This window comes from Aquarana catesbeiana, linkage group LG05, assembly GCF_042186555.1.
Source record: "Aquarana catesbeiana isolate 2022-GZ linkage group LG05, ASM4218655v1, whole genome shotgun sequence".
NCBI lineage: Eukaryota > Metazoa > Chordata > Amphibia > Anura > Ranidae > Aquarana > Aquarana catesbeiana.
Window position 1 is genome coordinate 167,557,017 of NC_133328.1, and position 25,427 is coordinate 167,582,443.

The 25,427-nt window shown below is 40.0% G+C and overlaps 1 protein-coding gene across 2 annotated transcripts in view; it reads left to right on the plus strand.

Annotated features, from left to right (window-relative positions):
• The first annotated feature begins 7,281 nt into the window (after positions 1 to 7,281).
• The window catches only part of LOC141144549 (collagen alpha-4(VI) chain-like), a 418,531-nt gene continuing 400,385 nt past the window's right edge, over positions 7,282 to 25,427 (plus strand). Inside the window, exons 1-2 of one of the 2 annotated variants that reach the window (XM_073630331.1) lie at positions 7,282 to 7,434; positions 7,771 to 7,843. The gene's annotated coding sequence lies outside the window, so the exon portion shown is untranslated. The remainder of the gene's footprint in view (positions 7,435 to 7,770; positions 7,844 to 25,427) is intronic. The other variant, XM_073630330.1, reaches the window with a different exon arrangement.

Below are 25,427 nucleotides of genomic sequence, written 5' to 3' on the forward strand. Positions count from 1 at the left end.
CAGGCGTACAGCTGCACTTCTGCCCGGTGGTGGTGGAAAGAGCCAGGCTAACTGGCTTAGAGCTTACCTCTTGGCGCAGAGTGCGGATCTTGGGAGCGAAATTAAAAAAAACCCAGTCCAGGAGGGAAGGAAGTTTTGCTCCCCTGATATGAGGGGGGGACCGGGGAGCGTCGGATGTGATCCCCCCGTACAAGGGCCGAGGAGTGGCAGGCTTTGGAAGGGGTGTTGCAGCACATGGCAATGGCCAAATACCTCTGAGCCCAAAGCAGAGCTGTACAACCCTGGAAAGGGATCTCCCAGGAGAAGGGAGAGACACCTCGGTTTATGCCGGTGGAACGGAGGGTCCGGAGGGTCCGGAGGGGGAGTGTATTGGAGGGGACCCAAGTCTTCAGGAGGTGCAAGGAATCCCAGGAGGGACGGTTGAACCCCTGGAATTTGAAAGTCATGGTACTACAAAACCCAGCAGTAAATCAGGAAAAATCAGCAAAGGACTGTGATGAATCCAGAGACAGCCTCTACAGGGCGGATGCAGTATATTAACCCTTTGTATGGTGATCTTTATAATGAACTAAGTGCATCAGAGTTAATAGTGGGTTGGGACTTAAGAGAACATTTCAGAGCACTTCCCACAAAGAAAGACATTCAATTACTTATAACCGCTGTTGAATCATCCTGCAAACAGGCTGTGGATGGGTTAAGGGAGGATATAGGGGCACTGCGGCACAGAGTAGAGGAAATGGAGATGGGGCAGGATGATATTAGACAAGGAGTGGCTGATATCCAAGATATGACAAAACATCATGAGGTGTTGAATTTTCTGTTAGATCAAATGGATAATCAATAAAATAGAGATTGTAGGCAAAATATACGTATAAGGGGCCTGCCTGAAATAAAACAAAATTTTGAATTGCTTCCAAAGGTGATCAGAATCCATCGTGCCCTCGCCCCTACCCCACGAAATGCAGAAAAACCAAGAGATGTCATTTCTAAACTACATAGATAGCCAGTGAAAGAAGCCATCATGAAAGCAGCCTGCAATAAATCCACGGTTGGTTTTGAAGGTGCACAAATAGCCTTATTTCCAGATTTATCATATAGATCTCTTATGCAACGCAGAATGATTAAACCCTTACTGTTTTTCCCTCTGTCCTCTTAGTCCACCACCACCCTCCCCCTTTTTATTTATTTTTTTACCAACCATGAACTGCCTCACATGAAGGTAGAGATAGTTTTTTTGCAAGAGGCAAACTTCGTGGCAGGGTCGACCCCTTGTATGCCTCTTTCCCTATATAATCAATGGTTTCATGCACCTTCACCCATTCCTAGGGCTAGAGGAGTTAAAATATCTATACACAAACAATGTCCTCTAGTACCTACAGAAATACGAGTAGATCCTGGGGGCCGCTTTCTTTTTGTTAAAGGAAAGATCCAGGGCCAGCGTTATAGCCTAGCTACTATATATGCCTCCAATATCCATACTGTTAAATTTCTATCTAAAACTTTGGAGATCCTGGGGAAGTTTCGGGAAGGTTTACTGGTTATGGGAGGGGATTTTAACATTACCTTGGACCCTAGTCTAGACACCTCTTTGGGGAAAACCTTTGTGTCTCAGAAGGCGTTAAGATATGTTAAACAGCGCTTTCGCTCTCTGCATTTGGTGAACAGTTGGAGGGTACTGCATGAGCGAGACAGGGATTTCAGTTATTACTCCAAGATACACAATGTATATTCAAGGATCGATATGTTGTTGATCGATCAATATTATCTGAACTATGTAATTTCACCAACTATTGAGTCAATCACCATGTCAGACCATGCTCCAATAAGTTTAACGCTATGTCTGGCATCGATTCGGAGCCTGGAAAGAACATGGTGATTGAATGAATCTATTTTGGATGATAAACAGAATGTGGAATCCTTGTCCCGCACATTAGCATTATATTTTGAGACCAATATATCAGAGGAGGTGTCTGACCAAGTGGTATGGGAAGCCCACAAGGCAGTCATCAGAGGGGAGTTAAATTCATTGGGTTCGCGTATTAAAAAAGAGAGACAGAAGGAAATGGTCAGGCTCTTAGAGGAAATACATAAACTTGAAGTTAAACATTACGCCCATTTAAAATTTGGGGACGCGCAGAGACTGGAGAAACTGCGGGCAGACTTAAAACATCTTCTCAATCAAAAAGCTCAAAATAAACATAGATACTTTGCCCACCGATTCTATGAACAGGGGAATAAGGGTGGGAGATTATTGGCTAGACAACGAAAGAAACAACAGGATTCATGCCATGTTCACACTATAAAGACAGGCGATAAGCAGATAGTGGACTCCCAAGCAATAGCAGCTGAGTTTCATCACTTTTATGTGTCTCTATATAACATACACTCAGTTCCTGTGGGGGCGGAGGAGGGTGGCCGTTTGGATAGAATTTGGGAATATCTTGAAACCTCAGGGCTACAGGCCATTCCATCTGCGGCCTTGGAGGAAATGGAAAAAACAATCTCCATTGAAGAACTGGGCGGAGCGATTGCGGCTTTGCCATTAGGTAAAAGCCCGGGACCTGATGGTTTAACAAATATGTATTATAAAAAGTTTTCCTCAATCCTGTTGGTTCCTCTTTGCAGAGACCTTAACTTTATCTCGGTCTCTAACCCATTGCCTCCAGAGTCACTGTTTGCTTATGTGATGGTTCTCCCGAAGGTAGGGAAAGACCCTCAGTGCTGTGCCAGCTATAGACCCATCTCCCTCCTTAACTCTGTCACTAAGCTCGTGGCTAAAATTCTAGCCCTAAGGTTACAAGAACATATAGTTAAATTGATTCACCCAGATCAAACAGGGTTTATGAAGGGCTGAGAGGCTAGAGATAATACTATTCAGGCCCTGCATGTATTGCATTGGATGCAAAATGGACCGAACTGACCCCGAGTGTAGTAATTTCAATGGATGGTCAAAAAGCATTTGATATGGTGGGGTGGGAGTTTATAGTTGGAGTTTTGAGGGAGATGGTCTGAGAGAGCGGATGATGGAATGGGTGACGGCACTGTATGCAGACCCTAGAGAAAGGATTAAAGTTAATGGTAGACTATCAGATTATTTTGAGATACGGAATGGGACTAGACAGGGATGCCCACTGTCCCCATTGTTGTTTGCTATGGTGCTGGAGCCCTTCCTGCGCACGATTAGGGGAAATAGGAAGATTAGGGGAATTGGATCAGCGGAACATAAGATCTCCACTTACGCAGATGAGCTACTGTTGTACCTCTCCTCTCCTCAAGAGTCTTTGACGGAACTGATGTTGGAAATAGACAGGTTTGGCCTCATATCTAATTTTAAAATAAATATTGAAAAATCAGTGTTGATGCCAAGCCATGTGCCTTTGAGGACGAAGACCACCTTGCAACAATCTTTTCCTTTTGTTTGGCGCCTTGATTCTATTTAGGGATCTATATCTCTTCAGATATAAAGCGCTTATATGATTTAAACTACGGACCCTTGAAGGTATCCATAATAAAAGACTTGCAAACGTGAAGAAGTCATACTCTGACATGGTTTGGCAGGGTAAACTCGCTTAAAATGAGGGTAATTCCCAGGCTTATCTACGTTTTACATACCGTACCATAACACTCCCACAGACATTCTTTAAACAAATATGAGGGGCTCTTGTGACCTTTGTGTAGGGAGATAAACATCCCAGGTTGGCACACAAGATTTTGAGGAGACCAAAACAAGAGCGTGGGGTGCGGATATAGCATTTTATTACAGAGCCATGGCCCTGGTTTGTATAATGAACTTTAGGGCAAAATGGTGTAGTGGGTAGCACTCTTGCCTAGCAGTAAAAAGGGTTGCTGGTTCGAATCCCAACCACAACACTACCTGGAGTCTGGAGTTTGCATGTTCTCCCTGTGCCTACGTGGGTTTTTGTACTCTGGTTTCCTCCCACACTCCAAAGATATGGTGGTAGGTTAATTGGCTTCTGTCTAAATTGGCTCTAGTATATGAATGTGAGTTAGGGACCTTAGATTGTAAGCTCCTTGAGGGTAGGGACTTATGTGAATGTACATTGTATATGTAAAGCGCTGCGTAAATTGACGGCGCTATATAAGTACCTTAAATAATAATAATGAACTGGTGCCATGACTCTACTAGTAAAATTTGGGTGCCCTTGGAGAAAACATTAGCAGGTAGGAACTTGGCTGGAGCCCCCTGGATTCTGGTCTCTTATAGGGGGTTGTCGGAATATGCATCACCACTGACGAAGACAACACTATTTGGGATAGAATGATAGAATGAACAGTACAGGAAAGTTTGCCCCCCCCAATATCCCCTATATTGGGGGGGGGGGGGGGGCAATATCCCCTATAAGAGAAAGGGAGTTTAGATCACTCGGGAATGGACGGGAAGGGCAATTGCTTCCATTGGTGGATTTGGTTCGAATACTGGGGGAAGTACCAATGGCTGTATGGAAATACCATCAACTGACAGACTTGTTCAATAAGTGGAAGCACCAGATTAGGCCAGCAAACCCGCTTACTACTTTTGAGCAAGGCTTTTTTTCCTCGGAGAATAGGTGCAGGAACTCCCCCCATCTGAGTCACTCCTTGTCTCTTCCCCCTACCCACCTCTGACCACCGTCCCTTGATTCCACCCCCTACCCACCTACCAATACTGCCCCTTTTAGAGAATACAGAACCAAGTATCGTTTTGTGGTTAAATCATTTGTATGAAGCATGTTGATGATAAAAAGAAAAGCAGTAAAATAGATTCCCTGCAGTCAGCAACAATAGAATCCCAGCAATAGATCCCCACACAACAATAGACTCCCCCAGCAACAATGGACTCCACCCCAACAACAATAGATTCTCTGCAGCAACAGTAAACTACCCACAACAAAATATCACACCCAGTACCAAAATATCCACCCAAGCAACATTAGACCCCCCCCCAGCAGCAACAACAGATCTCCCAACAGCCAGCATCAATCAACCCTCCAGCAGCCAGTAAAATAGACCTCTCCCTCAACAGTAGTTCCTATCCAGCAACATAAGACCCCCCAGCAGCAATAGATTCCCCATCAGCAACAATAGACCCTTACAAAAAAATCAGATCCCCCAGCAGCCAACATCAATAGACCGTCCAAACACCCCACACCCCATGCTATTACATACATTCAGTGCTGGAGGTGCTGGAACTGCGTTCCCCCGCTTTCCTGCTGAAAAAAAGCCCTGCTTTTGAGGAATGGTGTATTAACTTATCAGAGCTGGGTCATATGTTGTCTCGAATGTATAGGCTGGTTCTGAGCACCCAAAATATGACAACTCCTTATTTCATTTGAGAATGGGAAAGAGAACTGGGCTATAATTTTACATCAGAGCAAAATAAAAGGCTGATGGGAGCGACACACCATACTTCAATAAGTTCCCATATACAGGAGATGTCTTATAAGTTCCTGAGAAGATGGTATTGTACACTGGTTCGATTGGCTCAGATATATCCATCGGCGGATGTTAACTGCTGGAAGGGATGTAACCAAAGGTGTTAATTTCTGCATTTATGGTGGCATTGCCCAAAGAAAGTTTTCTGGGAGGAGATAGCCCCTTGGATTAAGAAAATGACACTTATGCCCTGTACACACGATCGGACATTCCGACAACAAAATCCATGGATTTTTTCCGACGGATGTTGGCTCAAACTTGTCTTGCATACACACGGTCGCACAAAGTTGTCAGAAAACCCGATCGTTCTGAACGCAGTGACATAAAACACATACGTCGGGACTAGAAACGGAGCAGTAGCCAATAGCTTTCCTCTCTTAATTTATTCTGAGCATGCGTGGCACTTTGTGCCTTGGAATTGTCCACACACGTCGGAATTTACTTTTTCTTTTTTTGTGTTGTTTTTTGTGTTGTTTCTTTTTTTCCTCCGCTGGGAGGCACAGTGGAATGATGATTGATGTCATTAAAGGAAGAGGATAAGTTATAATAGTAAATTAGGTATGGGATGGGCAATACGTAATGGAATCACATAAAGAAGGGTAGATTGAAATGAAAGATGGATAGGCATAAAAATGAAATATTAGAGTGAGATTATATTGAATTAAAAAACACTAAACATAATAGGACACGAAAATAGTAATTTGAAATTATACACTTATTTATTTATTTATTTATTTTTATTACTTTTTTTTGTATTGTTGGTTGCTTCACACGTGATAGGGCACTGTAAAGCCCCCTTCTTATACTTTGAATAATGTTTTGCACAAATTGAGTTTTGGTTATGGATAGGCAAGTGGGTGGGCTTTTTCCTTTTTTTTTCTCTCTCTTTTGAAGAAGACATGATCAAGGATCCAGTGTGTTTTCTCGGGGTGGGGGGGTTAGTGTGGTGTATGTTAATGAAAAGATTTATATAGATTGTATTGTGCAATGTGTATTTTTATGTTGTATGTTGGAATTTGTCTTAATAAAGAAAAAGTGATTATAAAAAAAAAAAAAAAACAGTATACTTCTATCCACTGTTTTAATCATTTCCTGGTCTTAACAAACTCTAGAAACAAAGGGTGGCTATATAAGCTTCAATCTCTTTATCCAATCAATCTCCGATTTTAACAAAATGATAGAATCTGCAAAGATATTAAGCCATAACTTTGAGTCGATCGTGCAGATTGAAAAATTATAGATCGTTTTGCATTGATCGTCAGCACTGAGATAATTTTGTTCATGAAAACAAACATATTTAGTTCGCTCAGATTATGATATTGGTAGAAACGGAGATGCGATTAATTACTTATGGCCATAAGTTATAATTATATCTTAACTATTGATCGAAATCCACTTACCCCATGTGTGGTATATGTATTAAATAGGTTGCTGACTATAGATGTGATTATTCCAGTTGAAAAAGATTAATCAATCACACAAAAATTCTATCAATTATTGATGAGCATATGGCCACCATAAGGTGGACTTAGAAAAAAAAAAAAAAAAAAACACTACAGTGCCAGTTAAAAGGCATGTTTGAACTTTTTCCAGCCCAATTGAAAATATCTGCTTGCTGTGGCTGGTGAAATGAAGATTAGAGAAAGTGAGTTTTGTGTTGCTGCAAAAGTATATCGTTGTTCTTTCTTTATTATAACAATGCATTTTAGAAGATTAGTCATCTGTGTGTGGGTATAAGTGTCAGCCTAAAGACACATAGTCCTTATTGCTGTATGTTTATTCAAGTGTGTGCATTTAACCCTTCTCCAGTCAGTCCCCCCAGCCCCTGTCCCTCCCACCTAATACTAAACCTTTGCTTCTCTCTTCCATTCTCAGGGGCTGAGATGCAGAATTTGCTGGCTCTCATACTACACTAGTCTGGAGAGTGGGAGATTGATAGAACACACAGTACCTACAGTCTGGGACACCAAGATCAGCATTAACACAACTCTCACAAAACAGGCAAGTCTTTTCAAGTGATTACTACTTCCACTTTTTTACTTACCTCATTCTTTTTTAACTGTAAGCATGTTCAGAATAATTATTAAAAAAAAAAAAAACACTGATTCGTGGTTTAGCACACACATCTTTCCCCTTCCATATTTATAAAAGGGTTCATTTTTCCATTGCCTTACATGGTGATGTCTGTAAAAGGCAAAGTTATGTTTAGCAGCTGCACGGAGCACCTTAGATGTATGTCTTCAGGCACTCTTATTATTCAGGTGTTCTTGAGGTTTTTTTTTCTCCTTTTGGCAAGTTTGTATGAATCTGTGTGTAAAGTTCTGTTCTATTTGACAGGTCCATGTGTTGCTCCAGAATCCACGTATTATTTTATTGAAGATGTTCATTGTTTCCTGAAAGGAGAGTTAAGGTAAGATAATTATCTCATTCTTCAAGGTTTGTGACATTAAAGTATTGCTGTAATTCTTTACAATGTGCCGCATATATAAACAACTGATTTACTGTGGTGATAGAAGGAGGCGTAAGACTGATCTTGTTTGAATGAGCTAAAGCACATTTCCGTTCCCTGATACGTGTAATACAAATATTTTGAGGGTAAATGATGAGAGTGGAGGATACTGATCTATCTTCAGCAGATAGAAAGATGAGTCTCATCTTTTTCAATGCACGGATGTTTACTAAAAGATTTGACTGATAATTAGTGTGCGACCTGACCATGAACTGGAGGATATTGTTTAAAGTAAATGCAAAAAATCATAAATGAATCCATATGGTGATCTTACATAAATGATGTATGTTCACTCTGTGAATGTGATGTCTGATGTATTTGTAAATGTTTCAATGTTTCATGTGTGTGGTCCCAATTTTCCATGTGCATTGAACATCCAAATAATGCAATTTTGTGCTTTTTTCTGATAAGGTGCACTTAATAATGTGTATTAAAAGAGAAGTAAGGTTTTTTTTTTTTTTCCCATTTATACTTACCTAGGTGGATGCAGCATCGCTCCAGTGCCGCATCTGTTCTCTGCCGCCCCTGCACTGAGAACCGAGCCATTGAACACCGCCGATGACTCGGTTCTCACAGATCCCAGAGCGGAGAGCTGCTGACTGTCAATCAGCAGCTCTCCTGCTCTGCTCCTCCACACTCACTGGAGCGCTGAGTTGTGGAGGGGCAGCGAGCGACCGTCTGAGGCTATCAGCGGCTCGCTGAGAGGCTTAGACAGGCATAAGTACAGGCACCTGGAGGATCCAGAATTTATTGTCGCGATGACGTGGTGCCTGGACTGATTCCAGTGATGGCAGCAGAGAGCGGAATTCAGACCGCACTCCTGTGACCCATGGGAGAAGCCCAGCCAAACGAGCTCAGGCTGGACTTCTCCTTTAATTGCCAAAATATTTATGTATTTATTTTTTTAAGTAGAACTATAGGCAGAGCTTTTTTTTTTCATTTTGGATAGAGTAAGGGAAGGTTATAAGCCCTCTTTGTCCCAGTGGGGAAATTTCCCTTCACTTCCTGTCCCATAGCCAAAACAGGAAATAGGAGGAAATCCTTTCAAAATAGGGAATCTCTTGGGGACCCCCAGGTCAACAGAACTAGTGTCCCCATTGGAAATTTTCCCCTTTATTACTTTTCTGTAGACAAAAATGTGGGGTTTTCTTTTACTTTTGCTTTTAACGATAATGGTAAACAGGACAAATAGAGAGAGTGAATCTCCCTAATGGCTGCAATAAAAACTGACAGGTGTCATGCTGTCTGACCTGACAGCAGGCCAAAAAACCCTGTGTGTTATGCTGTCAGATAAATATAAGGTCACTTTATGTACGGGAGTTTACAATTGGAAACTTTTTTATAGACAGGTAATGTATGAAATATATATGCATATTTACCATGGCCATGGAAAGCCAACAGTATGGTGCTGTATGTGTACTTTGATACCCTCAGCACAGTATGCCCTATGTCTTTTTGAGGCTCCATGCACACTAGAGGTTTTTTATAAGCTCAAAAAAATTCTAGAAAACGGCGCTGGATGAAAAATGCTGATAATAGCGTTTTTGTGCTGGCTTGTAGTAGCGTTTTACTAGCTTTTAGTAGCGTTTAGAAGCATTCAGTGTTTTTTTTCTGCTGGAAAAAGTTTAAAAAAACTCTACAAATGTTTTTTTTTTCCTGCACCTAGACACTGTAGCTCAAAAAACGCTAATAGCCCATTGTAGTGTGAATGGACACATAGGATAACATTTAGCTTCTAGGAGCAGAAAAAAATGCTTAAAAAATGCATGGAGCTTAATTCTTACACTTTTTTACAGTCTTCTTTGAAAACACCCTTATTTTGTTTTTTAAATATAACCTCACCCCTAAGTATAGCACAAACACAAAAATATTTACCATCATCTCTGAATTCTGATACATATGTATGCCATGGCCCCATTCATTTCCTAAGATGAACTATACTCTTCTGAATGACTGGGGGCCACCATGAATATGGATGATGCATAGGAATTAATGGGGCCATGGTGTGTGTGTACACTTGACACAGAACCCAGTCAGGATGTTGTTCTTGCAGAGGCTGTGTCCTCACCACAGAAAAAAAAAAATCATAGTCCCCCAAACCTCAATATCAAATTTGCAGAGTAATTGCTTCAGTTTGTATCTAATACAAACTTTTACTGCTAGGCATGGGCAAACTTTACACCCCCAAGTCCAGTGAAATGTCAAACACATACCAGGCCTAGATGAATAGAGTAACTCTGTCCTAGGACTAATACATATGACTTGGGTAGCCATTATTTTCTATGGTTGTGTGGTGTTTCAGCCTGTTTCAGCAGCGCCAGTTGCCTACCTCCCACTAGTCCCAGATTCTATGGGACTGCCCATGATTTTAACAAAATCCTGATGTCCCGCAGATCCAGGCTGTGTCCCGCTACTAGCTATACATCACAATGCTCATACCTGCACCCGACTTCGGCTTTTTTCCTGCTCTGTTGGAGCCTGACATGAGCAATCCAGTAAATACCATTATCCTGGCTGTGGATTATCACCCAAAATAGACACACACCTGGTAGTGATAAACAAGTTGAATATATTAGCATGGTTTAAAGCATGTGGAAACTTATAACACTGTTTAACCTGGCTACAAATAACTAATACATTAGAAAAGACAACCTTCAATATTTATCAACTGCAGGTATAGAAAGGGCAGTAATCTATATGCCCTTAACACAGACACTGAGAGGGAGGAGAGAAGACTTGTTAACTTCTCAGCTCCTTCTGGGCCGCAAACACCTTTGAGAGGCAAACACACAATGAAAAGAAAAGGGTTACACAAGTGCAGTAAGCACAGTTCTGTAATGTTGCAGGTCCTGAGTCAAAGAATACTAGTGTCTTCTGCTAGCAAACGGTGGGGCCCTTGATTTAAGAGTAGGTTTAAACAAGCTTGCATGGAGCAGTAATCCTCTAGAATGTTCCGTTAGGTAGAAATTTAAAAGGGCAAACTACTAGAGATGGCAGCTCCAAACAAGCATCTCGTGACACTAAAAAGGGAAATTGGTGTCTGCATGCAGTGTCAGTATGGTGTGAAGAAGGATGTTGGGTTTACACCTGTGCACCAGTCCTCTTTGCAATGACACAATAGTCCCAGGTGCTGGTCCAGGCTCCTGATGCTCCTAGTGATGTTGTAAGGCAGTGAATCTCTTGCTGATGACCAATCGAGATGACTGGTAGGGAAACTCGCAAAGGTGAACAGGCAGCGGCCGACCCGAAACCCAGATGGTTATCTCGATCCCTGAAAGGCATGGGTCGTCTCTGTCAAGCTGTGTGGTGCTGGGTTGCCGAGTAGGGTCCCTGGACTAAATAGTAGTGGACCACGTGGCTGTCTCTGCTCCTGGCTCCCCTCAGGCATCCTCACTTCTCTGTCTCCAGGCAACACTCTCCTGGCAATCTCTGGAAAAGCTTGGCTTTCTCCCCCTCTGATGCTGCCAGAGTCTCTCTCTCTCTCTCAGTCTCTTCAGTCTCAGCAGTTTTCCTCACACCTGTGATTGCTAATGGTACAAAAAAATAATATATTATAAATAGCCTTGTGAAAAAATGTAAGAGCTCAACTCTTAAATGCTGGATAGCCAGATAAGAGGCTCAAAATAATGTGAACATGTGAAAATTAAACTGATTAGTGCCAAAAAATATGCCGTAGATGGTCAAAAATAGTGAAAACCACAAAAATAAGTGAAAATCCTAATAAAAATAGACAATCAGTAAATGAGTCCAAAAATCATAAACATTTGAGTGTAAACGTTGAGCGTATGTGTTGATAAATCTTCTCCATACATGTGGTAGGTAACAGTAGATGATACAGGAGTGTGCTCACAGAGCCCTTACCTCAAAAGGCATAAGTAAAAGCCTTAATGATCGAGATGGTGGACAGCAGTGACGACCAATGGATGTCTCCGGCCGAGGTGAATTGATTGTAGAGCTGAGTCAAGCTCGCCTCCAGGTCCGGATAGTATATGGAAAGAAAAGGGGAAAAAAGGGGGGCCTCCAATCGTGTAGTAATGGTAAAAAGTCCAGTTTATTAAAAACCGCTGTACAGGACATTAAAAAAGGTACAGCACAGCACTGAACGGCGTACCGCTGTCACCTACTACGAAACTTCCGGTCCGCGACAAAAACAACCGGGTCAAAGGTGATGTCTTCCGGTTGCGTCGGCTCACATGTATCCTACGCGTTACGTCACGCACCCTCGTGACTTCCTCAGGGAATCTGATTGGCTAAGCAATCAGTTCATTTATAATGGTGGGACAGGAAGTAGCACGGACGCCATTTTAATGGAGCCCGAGAATAATATGGATATATATTACTACAGCGGTCAGTTTAAAAAGTATGGATTATAGCAAATCAGGTACTTTATTAGATAAAAAATGTTAAAGATAGTAGTAGTGTACATAAAAAATTACTAAATTGAAAAATAAAACAAAACGGATTGAGCAAACACTCATTGTGGACATCTTGTGGTGATTTAGGTAACTGCATTTAACCCTATATCCACAGTGCAACAGTCCCTCATGGCTAATTAAAATAACTGATGAAATTATAATAAAATAAATTAAACTACACCTATTCCATACATCTTATTAATGAACAAAGGGCCGTCATGAATACCAAATGATCTGTAGTTAAAAAGTGATCTAAAATTGAAAAGGAGTCTAGAGTTGAAAAAAGAAGGGGAGGGGAGATGGGCGGAGCCTAGCGGAGCAGACATGCATTGTTAGAGCTCCGCACCGCTGAGGAGAGAAGAGAAGGACAAAGCGGAGCCTGCAGGCTCAAAAGGTATCCATTTGAACCTTTTTGCCCCAGGGAACAAACTGTGAAAGTTTGGGCAGGAAATATGGTACTGGGAGGAAACCGTGGCAGAAATAAAAATCACCTCACAAAGAGCTCACAGGCACTCACTGCAACTAAAGCAGCTCCAGTCACCTCACAAGATACAGCATCAGGGCGCTCTCACAGACAGAAAATGTCACACCAAGACTCTCCATTTGAGTCAGATACAGAACAAATCCTCTCACAAACTTCTCCACAAGCCTCCTCAGCATCCCCAGTAATATTATTACAATTTGAAAAGATGCTTCATAAGGCTTTAAAACAAACCTCAGACCAAATAACAAACAGCCTAACCAAAGAAATAAGAGAGCTGGGAAACCGCACCGCAGCCTTAGAAATAAAAATGGATGAAATTGAAATTACAACCCAAGAAAATATAACAGAATTGGAACAATTAAAAGAAGAGAATTTAATACTTCAAACTAAGCTCGAAGATTACGAAAATAGAGCCAGACGTTCAAACTTGCGCATAAGGGGAATACCTGAAACTGTGACAGACCTGCAATCTAATATTACTGCTCTATTACAAGAACTAAAGCCAGATATCCCTATTGAACGTTTAGAACTGGACAGAGTACACAGAGCCCTCACAGCCAAAAAGAAAGATGGACCCCCACGTGATATAATCACAAAATTTCATTATTACAGAACGAAAGAACAAATACTAATTGCTGCAAGAGAAAAAAAGGAACTTAATTTTCAAGGACACAATTATCAAATTTTTGCTGACCTATCCCAACTTACTATTACTAAAAGACGATCCATGAAACCCCAACTAATGGAACTGCAACGCCACAACATTATGTATCAATGGGGCTTCCCCTTTTCAGTCAGATTTAACTACCAAGGTACAATTTACAGAAGCAGATCAGCAGATGAACTACAACAAATCCTTTTAAAATTAAATCTGACAGAACCCACAAGCAGCAACTCTCCCACACGCAGAAGAATGGCATCATCTTCACCTTCAGGCAGCACTCAGAAAATTTCAGAACAAAATGGGAATCATCATTCTCACAAAAGAGGCCGTTATGCCACATCATCCATGGACCAAGAAGATTCAATGGACTGACATCCTAATTCCTGATATCTCTTCATTTATTATACTAAGAGATGGTTCTCTATAAAAAACCTGTATTTATAACTGAATGTAACTGCATTCTGATAGTCACACACTGTGTGGGATCATGTTACATTCCAGTTATATTTCTTATTACTTCTGATTCATATAGCCTTAGAATATATAAGTGAAATAAGGAAATTCTTGTTCAGTTATATATTATCAGGTAATAACAATAGATTTATTACTTTTTAGGACAAATATGTTCAATAATCCAGAAGTAATGGAAGCTTTTTCTTTCTTTTCTTAAAACAAATATATTATTACCTAACTAGTTCCTAGAATTATGTTTTTGTTTATTCTAATCTGAAGCAATACAACCTCAATTTTATGAGTTAACATATCTAAACAGTTACATATGAATAAAATATGTAATTGTTTACTCTAAAAGGGTTAAAATCCCAAAATAATTCAAACTATCTTCATCAATGCCAAAGTTATTAACAGTACCTTTCTAACTGAATTATTTAGCCTAGGGCAAGACTAACCATATACAACCACCCTGGAATAAATAATTTCAACAAAAACTATATTCTGCACTCCAATTAATGAAACATCATTTTGATGTCTTTTGACATAGCACTTCTCTCCTGTAAGCGGAAGATCCGTGTACCTCCATTAGCCCTCCTCATTCTCCCAACCATATATGTGGGAGTGTGACAAAGGCACTTATTCCCCTGAGAGAGATATTTATTCTCTTTCACGGGTAAATTGTGATTACTTGCAAAAAATAATTTATACAATGTATCATCTAATCTCATATGTTTTTTGTTTACTCTTTACTCCAGAATTCACTGGTTTCTTTTCTATCTATTCATCTCTTCAGTCCACACAGGTTGATCTGCGCAGTCAGCTCTGCATAACAAAAAGTAAGTCAAAACTATTTGATCTGTTGCCATGGCACCACTGAATATACTTTCCCTGAATGTTCAGGGAATAAATGTCCCTCAAAAAAGGACCAAAGCCTTCCGTACTTTCCATAACAAGAAGGCTCACATAGTATGCCTCCAAGAAACACACTTCACCAAAGATTCTACTCCAAAATATATTTCTCCTTTTTATCAACAAATTTACACGGCTTCTGCCTGTACCAAGCAAAGGGGAACTCTAATTGCATTTCACCGATCCACACCATTCACTTTATCATCAGAAATTAAAGACCCAGAAGGTAGATACCTGATACTCATGGGTTATATAATGGATACAGCAATCACGGTGATTTCCTACTACGCTCCTAACAAACAACCTACACCATTCCTCTCACATATATTACAAGTGATTAATACACACAAAATAGGAACAGTGATAATGTGTGGGGATTCAAACCAGGTCCTCCTCCCATTTCTAGATAAATCACCTTTTACACCATCCAAAATAACCTCTAGATTACCTTTTTCTTAACTTCTTTCCAAATACAATCTGGTAGATTCGTGGAGAGAAAGTAACCCAATGAAAAAGAAATTCACTTATTTCGCGCACCCTCATCAAACCTTCACCAGAATAGATCATATTTTTCTAACAATAGGAATGATACCAGAAATTATTGCATCAGATATAATTCCGATTCCGTGGTCTGACCATAATGCAGTATACACTACTATAGCCTCAGCCATACCAAAAGCGCATGACCCAACGTGGTACTTACCGGACATAATGCTCAAACACCCACTACATCAGATGGCCATTGAACAAGCTTTAAAGGAATACATATCAATTAATAATACAACAGACATCTCCCCAATAACACTGTGGGAAGCTCATAAGCCTGTCTTGCGTGGTACAATACAAAGACAAATGGCACTATTTAAACGGGAACGCAAAAATCTAGCAAAAAAACTAGAACTCAATTTTAATGCAGCCTACATATCATTTCAAGATAATCCATCTCAGAGTACAAAATCTCATCTGGAAAAATCTAGATTGGAATACGATCTATTTCTCACTGAGTCAGTTGATAAATCCCTCAAACGCTCCAAACACAATTTCTACATGAATACAAACAAGCCAGGTACATATTTGGCTCGGGCATTAAATTCAACTAACAAATCTTTCAAACCAATACGTTTGAAATTATCAAAAAATATTTACACTTGTAATCCAGTTAAAATAGTCCATAAATTTCACTCACATCTCGCAACTTTATACAAGACAAACAATGAATTTAATCCTACAGAGGCTGAATCCTTCTTCTCAAAAATAACCTTACCTGAGTTATCTCAGAATCAAAAAAGCAGTTTGGATGAGCCTATAACTATAGATGAAGTTGCTAACGCCATAAAAGACCTAAAACTAACAAAAGACCTGGCCCAGACGGCTACTCGGCTTTATACTATAAAACATTCTCAGAAATACTCTCTCCCATTCTCACTGAAACTTTTAACAAACTTCTAGATGGACATTCTTTTCGGCAAGAAACACTAATGGCAATTGTTTGTATGATCCCAAAACCCCTTTCTGATGATACTTCCTGTGTGAATTATCGGCCTATCTCTCTGTTAAACCTCGATATTAAATTATTAGCAAAAATAATAGCAAAACGCCTCAATAGCATTATAGGAAAATTAATACATAGAGATCAAGTAGGCTTCATGCCAAATAGACAGGCAGGCGATAATATACGCAGGGCAGTGTTATTGGCACATATTGTTAAAAAACGGAAAATCCCTTTATGTTTTCTATCTCTCAATATTAAGAGGGCATTTGACACAGTATCCTGGCAATATATGCAATATTCATTACAAAAATGGGGTTTTGGACCCCACTTTTTAACATAGATCAAAGCATTATATAATAAACCCAAAGCCTATATAAAATATGCTGGATACAAATCTGAAGCCTTTAATATCGAAAGAGGTACCCGACAGGGTTGCCCATTATCTCCCTTATTATTTGCCCTTATACTCAAACCTATGGCCCAATACATCAGAACAAACCAAACTATAACTGGCATTGAAGTAGGAGGTATTACACACAAATTATGTATATTTGCAGACGATATATTACTTTTTCTATCATCACCACAGGTCTCTGGTCCTAACTTAATACCAGCTCTTGATGGATTTGCAGCCCTATCCGGCCTTATGATTAATCCTAAGAAATGCCTAGTGCTTAATATTTCACTCACAAACATGGAATTGATCCCGGCTAGGGCTGCACTCCCATTCACATGGGCAGAAAAATCAATCCCATATCTTGGAATTCATTTAACAGCATCTCATTCTGACTTATTATCAACCAATTATCCTCCTGTATTAAGACAGATCACAAATCTAATAAAACAATGGTCGCAACTTCCTTTATCCTGGATAGGGAAGATTAATGCAATCAAAATGACTATTCTACCCAAATTGCTTTATCTATTCAGAGTCCTCCCTATTCCAATTCCTTCCTATTTTTTGAGAATAGTACAAAAAAGAGCAACTTCGTTTATATGGGGCTCTTCTAAACCACGTATACCTATACACACACTACATCTTCCCAAAAATAAAGGAGGCCTGGGATACCCTAATTTTACTAACTACTACAGAGCAGCACATTTGGCCAGTCTGTCCACATACCATGCAAAACAGGAAATCCCATTATGGGTATTTATAGAGGCTTCAGAAAATGACCCTCTATCAATATCAAATTTATTATGGCTTGATCCTGAAGACCGCTTTAAAATTCATAATCCCATAACTAAACACTTCTTATCTCTCTGGGATAAACTAAAAACCAAATATCAGTTACAATCTCCACACAATCCTCTCCTTTCTTTTATCAGAAATCCGGCCTTTTATCCGGCATGGATCTTCCCAAATTCTTTTAAAGCTTGGACAACATCAGGCATTCAGACACTAAATGACTTCACAGCATTTCTATACACCATTTCTAAAGGGGGATACACCATTATCATAATTATCCATTTTTGAATCAATCTGTACAAAAGATCCATTTGCTAAAGGTACAATTTCATCACTTTATAATCAATTATATGGAGTAGCAAATCTTAATAGACCCTCTTACGTTCAGAGGTGGGAGGAGGACCTGGGACGAACTTTAGAAGACACGGACTGGTCTAACATATGGCTCACATCTAAGTCATCTTCACCCAACATCTTAGCACTGGAGACAAATTATAAAGTCCTAACTCGCTGGTACCTTGTACCCGCTAGAGTGGCAAAATATTCACCTAATACCTCAGCTCTTTGTTTTCGAGGATGCCCAGAAATAGGCACATATTTACACATATGGTGGATGTGCCCAGTAATCCAAACCTTCTGGAAGAAAGTCTTCGTGATTGCATCTAAATTATTAAAAAAAAATAATACAACCAGATCCATATTTAACTTTACTTAATCTAAAACCGGAATGGTTAACACTCTCTCAATTCAAACTTATGATCCAACTAATAACGGCTGCAAAACAAACAGTGGCCAAGGCATAGAAATCTCCTACATTGGTACTAGCAGAAACAATTCACAGAATGAATAATACAATGTCCCATGCTAAGATGGTAGCCATCGATCAAAATCAAATTCCAAAATTTGAAAAACTTTGGCATCCTTGGATAAAACAACAGTTCCTGTCAAACTTCAATGACTCTGTCCTGTTGCCATGGTAACAGAATAAATGACTTACAGAGACACCCATTCTAAGGCTTCAAAGAGAACTAAAAAGAATAATAAACTGACGAGCGGGACAACCTTGTGGACCATACCTCTACCTTTCAACCCTTTTTCTTCTTTCTCTTTCCTTTTCTCCTCCTCACGATTAAAGCTCATTATCAGAATTTATTTGACCTATATACACTCTACTTGTAAACAATATGTATAGTAGGTATAAATCATTTAAATACCTACAAAAGTAACTAAGGAAATGATATATATCTTTAATTTAGGTTTACGTGAACCCAATGTTTAATATTTGAAATTTCATGATATTTACCTATATAAACCCTACTGTAAAACAATGAGCTTACTTTATAGATCCTTGTAAACTTACTTTATGTATCTTTATAACATTGTATACTCAATAAACTTCTTTTGACAAGGAAAAAAGAAGGGGAAAGAGTACCGGAAATTGCGTAAAAGGTTCACAATAGACAATAACAGAATTAAAATCAATAATCACTAATAAAACAATTCAAATCGAAGTCTATATTTAACCCATTGTGTGTTCATTTTATAAATCCATTGGGATTCTTTCTGACTAATACTTCTGATTTTATGGTCCTCCCTTCAGGATTTATGATATCTGTCTATGCCCCAAAAGGTCATTTCAGTTGGATTACTGTTGTGGGCTGCAGTGAAATGCCTCGATACGTTATGTTTTGGAAATGCTTTCATAATGTTTTGAACATGCTCTTTAATTCTGACTTTTAATGCTCTTTTCGTTCTTCCTACATATTTCAGTTTGCAAGAACATTGTAAGACATACACAACACCCTCTGTGTGACAGCTGATGAAATCTTTAATAGGGTGTGTGTGTCCAGTGCTTGTTGCCAGAAACTCGGTCTTCTTCCCTTGAAATCAAAACAATATTTGCATGGAAAAAATCCTTTTCCATTAAAGAAAGAAAAGGGACTATTAGAGGGAGGGTCCACTACATTTTTCACAATTAGATCTCATTGTGTGGGGGCAACAAGCACTGGACACACACACCCTATTAAAGATTTCATCAGCTGTCACACAGAGGGTGTTGTGTATGTCTTACAATGTTCTTGCAAAACTGCAATATGTAGGAAGAACGAAAAGAGCATTAAAAGTCAGAATTAAAGAGCATGTCCAAAACATTATGAAAGTATTTCCAAAACATAATGTATTGAGGCATTTCGCTGCAGCCCACAACAGTAATCCAACTGAAATGACCTTTTGGGGCATAGACAGATATCATAAATCCTGGAGGGGGGACCATAAAATCAGAAGTATTAGTCAGAAAGAATCCCAGTGGATTTAAAAAATGAACACACTTGCACCCAATGGGTTAAATATAGACTTCGATTTGAATTGTTTTATTAGTGATTATTGATTTTAATTCTGTTATTGTCTATTGTGAACCTTTTACGCAATTTCCGGTACGCTTTCCCCTTCTTTTTTCAACTCTAGACTCCTATTCAATTTTAGATCGCTTTTTAACTACAGATCGTTTGGTATTTATGACGGCCCTTTGTTCATTAATAAGATGTATGGAATAGGTTTAGTTTAATTTATTTTATTATAATTTTATCAGTTATTTTAATTAGCCATGAGGGACTGTTGCACTGTGGATATAGGGTGAAATGCAGTTACCTAAATCACCACAAGATGTCCACAATGAGTGTTTGCTCAATCCTTTGGAACAGACATCATTGTCTTTTGAGTTTTTGTTTTATTTTTCAATTTAGTAATTTTTATGTACACTACTACTATTTTTTACATTTTTTATTTAATAAAGTACCTAATTTGCTATAATCTAAACTTTTTAAACTGACCTCTGTAGTAATATATATCCATATTATTCTCGGGCTCCATTAAAATGGCGTCCGTGCTACTTCCTGTCCCACCATTATAAATGAACTGATTGCTTAGCCAATCAGATTCACTGAGGAAGTCACAAGGGTGCATGACGTAACGCGTAGGATACACGTGAGCCGACGCAACAGGAAGACATCACCTTTGACCCGGTTGTTTTTGTTGCGGACCGGAAGTTTCGTAGTAGGTGACAGCGGTACGCCATTCAATGCTGTACTGTACCTTTTTGAATGTCCTGTACAGCGGTTTTTAATAAACTGGACTTTTTACCATTACTACACGATTGGAGGCCCCCCTTTTTTCCCCTTTTCTTTCCATATACCATCCGGACCTGGAGGCGAGCTTGACTCAGCTCTACAATGGAGACATCCATTGGTCGTCACTGCTGTCCACCATCTATATCATTAAGGCTTTTACTTATGCCTGTTGAGGTAAGGGCTCTGTGAGCACACTCTTGTATCATCTACTGTTACCTACCACATGTATGGAGAAGATTTATCAACACATACGCTCAACGTTTACACTCAAATGTTTATGATTTTTTGGACTCATTTACTGATTGACTATTTTTATTGGGATTTTCACCTATTTTTGTGGTTTTCACTATTTTTGACCATCTACGGCATATTTTTTGGCACTAATCAGTTTAATTTTCACATGTTCACATTATTTTGAGCCTCTTATCTGGCTATCCAGCATTTAAGAGTTGGGCTCTTACATTTTTTCACAGGCTATTTATAATATATTTTTTTTTTTTGTACCATTAGCAATCACTATAGATGTATTGTTTTTCGCGAAATCACTCTGTTCTTTATATTTTCCATTGGTAGATTGGTGTATACCACTAGATTTTGCAGCACTACACACACTTTCACTTTTTCACTTTTTCATAGCGCAGAGGTCTCTTTATTATTATTTTTCCTCACACCTGTCACCTCACCACACTCTCTCTCTTTCTCTCTCCCTCTCTCTTCAGACCACTCTCCTTATTCTCCTCACAGACTCTTTTTTTTGGGGCTTCAGGATATCCCTCCTCCTCTGTTGGGGCACACAGTCCCTGGTGTCTCTCTCCTCTTTCTGGCACCTGAGTTCCTTCCCCTCACACACTCCTCCTCTCCTTACTGTTAAGTGTAACTGTGTCCCAGCAAAGGACTTTTTGAGCCTTGGTATCTCCCTCTTTTTTAAGCAATCTCCTCTCATCTGTCTCCTGTCAGCACTCTTACTCCCTTTTACCTCAGTACTTCCCTCTCTTCTGTCCCCTCAGCACTTCCGGAAACTCCCCTTTTTCCCAGTGTTCTCTCTCTCACTCAGTTTTCTGCAAGGACCAGTCAGCATCTCTGTGTCTTCATCTTGTGGTCAAAAGGAGAAATTGCATTACAACATGCCTGCTACAGATACATGTCCCCCAGGGCAGTACCCAGACCCCCATAACCTTTGTATGTCCCATTACTTGCATATAAGCCTTCCAAATGGGCAATTTTTCCAGTTTGGGACCCATAGTCTTCAATGGGGTTTGTTGTTCAGTTCTGAACTTTTTCGATGTTCGAAAGTTCTGCCACAAACCGAACCGGGGGTTGTTCAGCCCATGTCAACAGCCAAACATTTCAAATTTTGACTCATCAGTCCAGAGAGTCTGCTGCCATTTTTTTTGCACCCCAGTTCTTATGTTTTCGTGCATAGTTGAGTTGTTTGGGCTTGTTTCTACGTTGAAGGTATGGCTTTTTGGCCGTAACTCTTCCATGAAGACCACGTCTGGACAGATTTCTCCAGACAGTAGATGGGTGTACCAGGGCCCCACTGGTTTTTGCCAGTTCTGTGCTAATGGCACTGCAGAATTTCATCCAAAGTTAAAAGGTAAGTAAGCATGATGTGTCTTTCATCTAATGCATTAAGTTTCCTTGGCTGACCACCGCATCTAGTGTCCTCAACGTTGACTGTTTCTTTATGCTTCCTCAAAAGAGCTTGAACACCTCATCTTGGATCCCTAGTCTGCTTTGAAATCTTTACCTGAAAGAGGCCTTGTTGTTGCAGTATAACGATCTTGTGTCTTATTGCTGTGCTCAGTCTTGCCATGGGTATGGGACTTCCACCACCTCACCTTAGTGGCAGAGTTTGGCTGTTCCTCGCCCATTTTTAAGCCTCCTACATAGCTGTTTCTAATGACGTTGTTTCAACCTACTTATGAAATTGATAAACATTAGCACCCCCTTGGTGTAATTGGTTAATCATACGCCTGACTCTAATCCTACAAAATCCCTGACAAGTGTACAACATGTGCAAGTTTAAAAATTGATGCTGGTCTGAAGCCAAAAGGTAGTCACGCCAAATATTTATTTGATTTAGATTTTTCTTCTGTTCACTCACTTTGCATATTGTAAATTGATAACAATAAACTATCAAATGTAATTTTTTTTTAAAGCATTCTTACTTTACAGCATTTTTTCACACTTGCCTAAAACATTGCACAGTACTGTATGTTGAAGTCTGTTGCAGAAATAGGACACTACAGGAACATCTGTTTTGTTGTTAACTATAAATTTGTGTAGATTCATCTGCTGGGGCAGAATTTCACCTGTCTTCCCAACATAGAGTCCTGTAGAGCATTTTGTACACATTATTAAGCATACCACCTATGAGGGTTTGCCACAGAAAGTATCTTTAACCACTTGCCGACCAGCTCACGCAGGCATACTGCGGCAGGTCGGCTCTCCTGCGCGAACAGACGTACCTGTACGTCGGTCCGTGCAAGGAGGATAGCGGACTCGATGTCTGCTATCGACCCGCGATCACTGTGTACAGAGGCAGAACGGGGTACTGCCTATGTAAACAAGGTGATTCCCCGTTCTGCCTAATGACATGTCAGAGATCTTCTGTTCCCAGTGATTGGGAACAGTGATCTTTGTCATGTCCCAGTGAACCCATCCCCCCTACAGTTAGAACACACCCAGAGAGCACAGTTAACCCCTTGGTCGCCGCCCCTAGTGTTAACCCCTTCCCTGCCAGTGTAATTTTTACATTGATCAGTGCATTTTTATAGCACTGATCAATGTAATATTGTCACTGGTCCCCAAAAAGTGTCATTTGGGGTCAGATTTTTTATTACCAGTAAAAACAAGAAAAATAAATAAAAGTCCCTAAATCTATTCCGTAGTTTGTAGACGCGATAACTTTTGCGCAAACCAATCAATATATGCCTATTGCGATTTTTTTTTACCAAAGATATGTAAAAGAATATACAGTATCTGACAAGAGTGAATGCACCCCTCACATTTTTGTAAATACTTTACTATATCTTTTCATGTGACAACACTGAAGAAATTACACTTTGCTACAATGTAAAGTAGTGAGTGTACAGCTTGTATAACAGTGTCAATTTGATGTAAAAATAACTCAACACACAGCCATTAATGTCTAAACCGCTGGCAACAAAAGTGAGTACACCCCTAAGTGAAAATAGGCCATTTTCCCTCCCCGGTGTCATGTGCCTCGTTAGTGTTACAAGGTCTTAGGTGTGAATGGGGAGCAGGTGTGTTAAATTTGGTGTTATCGCTCTCACTCTCTCATACTGGTCACTGGAAGTTTAACATGGCACCTCATGGCAAAGTACTCTCTGAGGATCTGAAAAAAAGAATTGTTGCTCTTCATGAAGATGGCCTAGGCTATAAGAAGTTTGCCAAGACCCTGAAACTGAGCTACAGCACGGTGGCCAAGACCATACAGCGGTTTAACAGGACAGGTTCCACTCAGAACAGGCCTTGCCATGGTCGACCAAAGAAGTTGAGTGCACGTTGTCAGCGTCATATCCAGAGGTTGTCTTTGGGAAATAGAGGTATGAGTGCTGCCAGCATTGCTGCAGAGGTGGAAGGGGTGGGGGGTCAGTTTGTCAGTACTCAGACCGTACACTGCACACTGCAACAAATTGGTCTGCATGGCTGTCGTCCCAGAAGGAAGCCTCTTCCAAAGATGATGTACAAGAAAAGCCTGCAAACAGTTTTCTGAAGACAAGCAGACTAAGGACATGGATTACTGGAACCATGTCCTATGGTCTGATGAGACCAAGATAAACTTATTTGGTTCAGATGGTGTCAAGTGTGTGTGGTGGCAACCAGGTGAGGGTACAATGACAAGTGTGTCTTGCCTACAGTCAAGCATGGTGGTGGGAGTGTCATGGTCTGGGGCTGCATGAGTGCTGCCAGCACTGGGGAGCTACAGTTCATTGAGGGAACCATGAATGCCAACATGTACTGTGACATACTGAAGAGCATAGTAAATAAATAAATGTAGCTCTGTGTGTAAAATTATAAATGTAAAGTGCAAATCTCTAAAATAAATGAATAGTCCATAAAATGAAAAAATTAATAAATAAAACATGAAAAACTCTTCTTGTGATCAGTGTATCCACACAATTCCACCACAGTGATTGTTTGTCCTCAAAAGGAGTGCACACCACCACCAGTAAAAATGCGCGCTCACCTCCCAGATGAGTCAAAACTCATATGCGGATCTCCCCACGAGCTCTTTGCTCTCTCTTCCTCTTCCCAATCAATGGTGGGTAATCCAGATGGCTCTTTTCTTAATGGTAACTCAACTCATTAATATCCAAAAAAGCGGATCATCTCCCAGCTTGGCTCAAGATTCCATGAGTTCAGGACATGTAAATAATAAGTATAGAGACCATAGTGTTCTCCGTATACAAATGTATTCAAAGCCCCCAAACAGACAAGTTGCACTTACAAGATAAAAACTTTTAAAATCACATAAAAACCTCCAGAGTAGCACCACCGTGTCCACATACACAGTGCCTGGCCATGTGGACACGGTGGTGCTACTCCGGTTTTTATGTGATTTTAAAAGTTAAGGCTGTGCTGGAAAATAATGGTGGCCACACAAAATATTGACACTTTGAGCCCAATTTGGACATTTTCACTTAGGGGTGTACTCACTTTTGTTGCCAGCGGTTTAGACATTAATGGCTGTGTGTTGAGTTATTTTGAGGGGACAGCAAATTTAC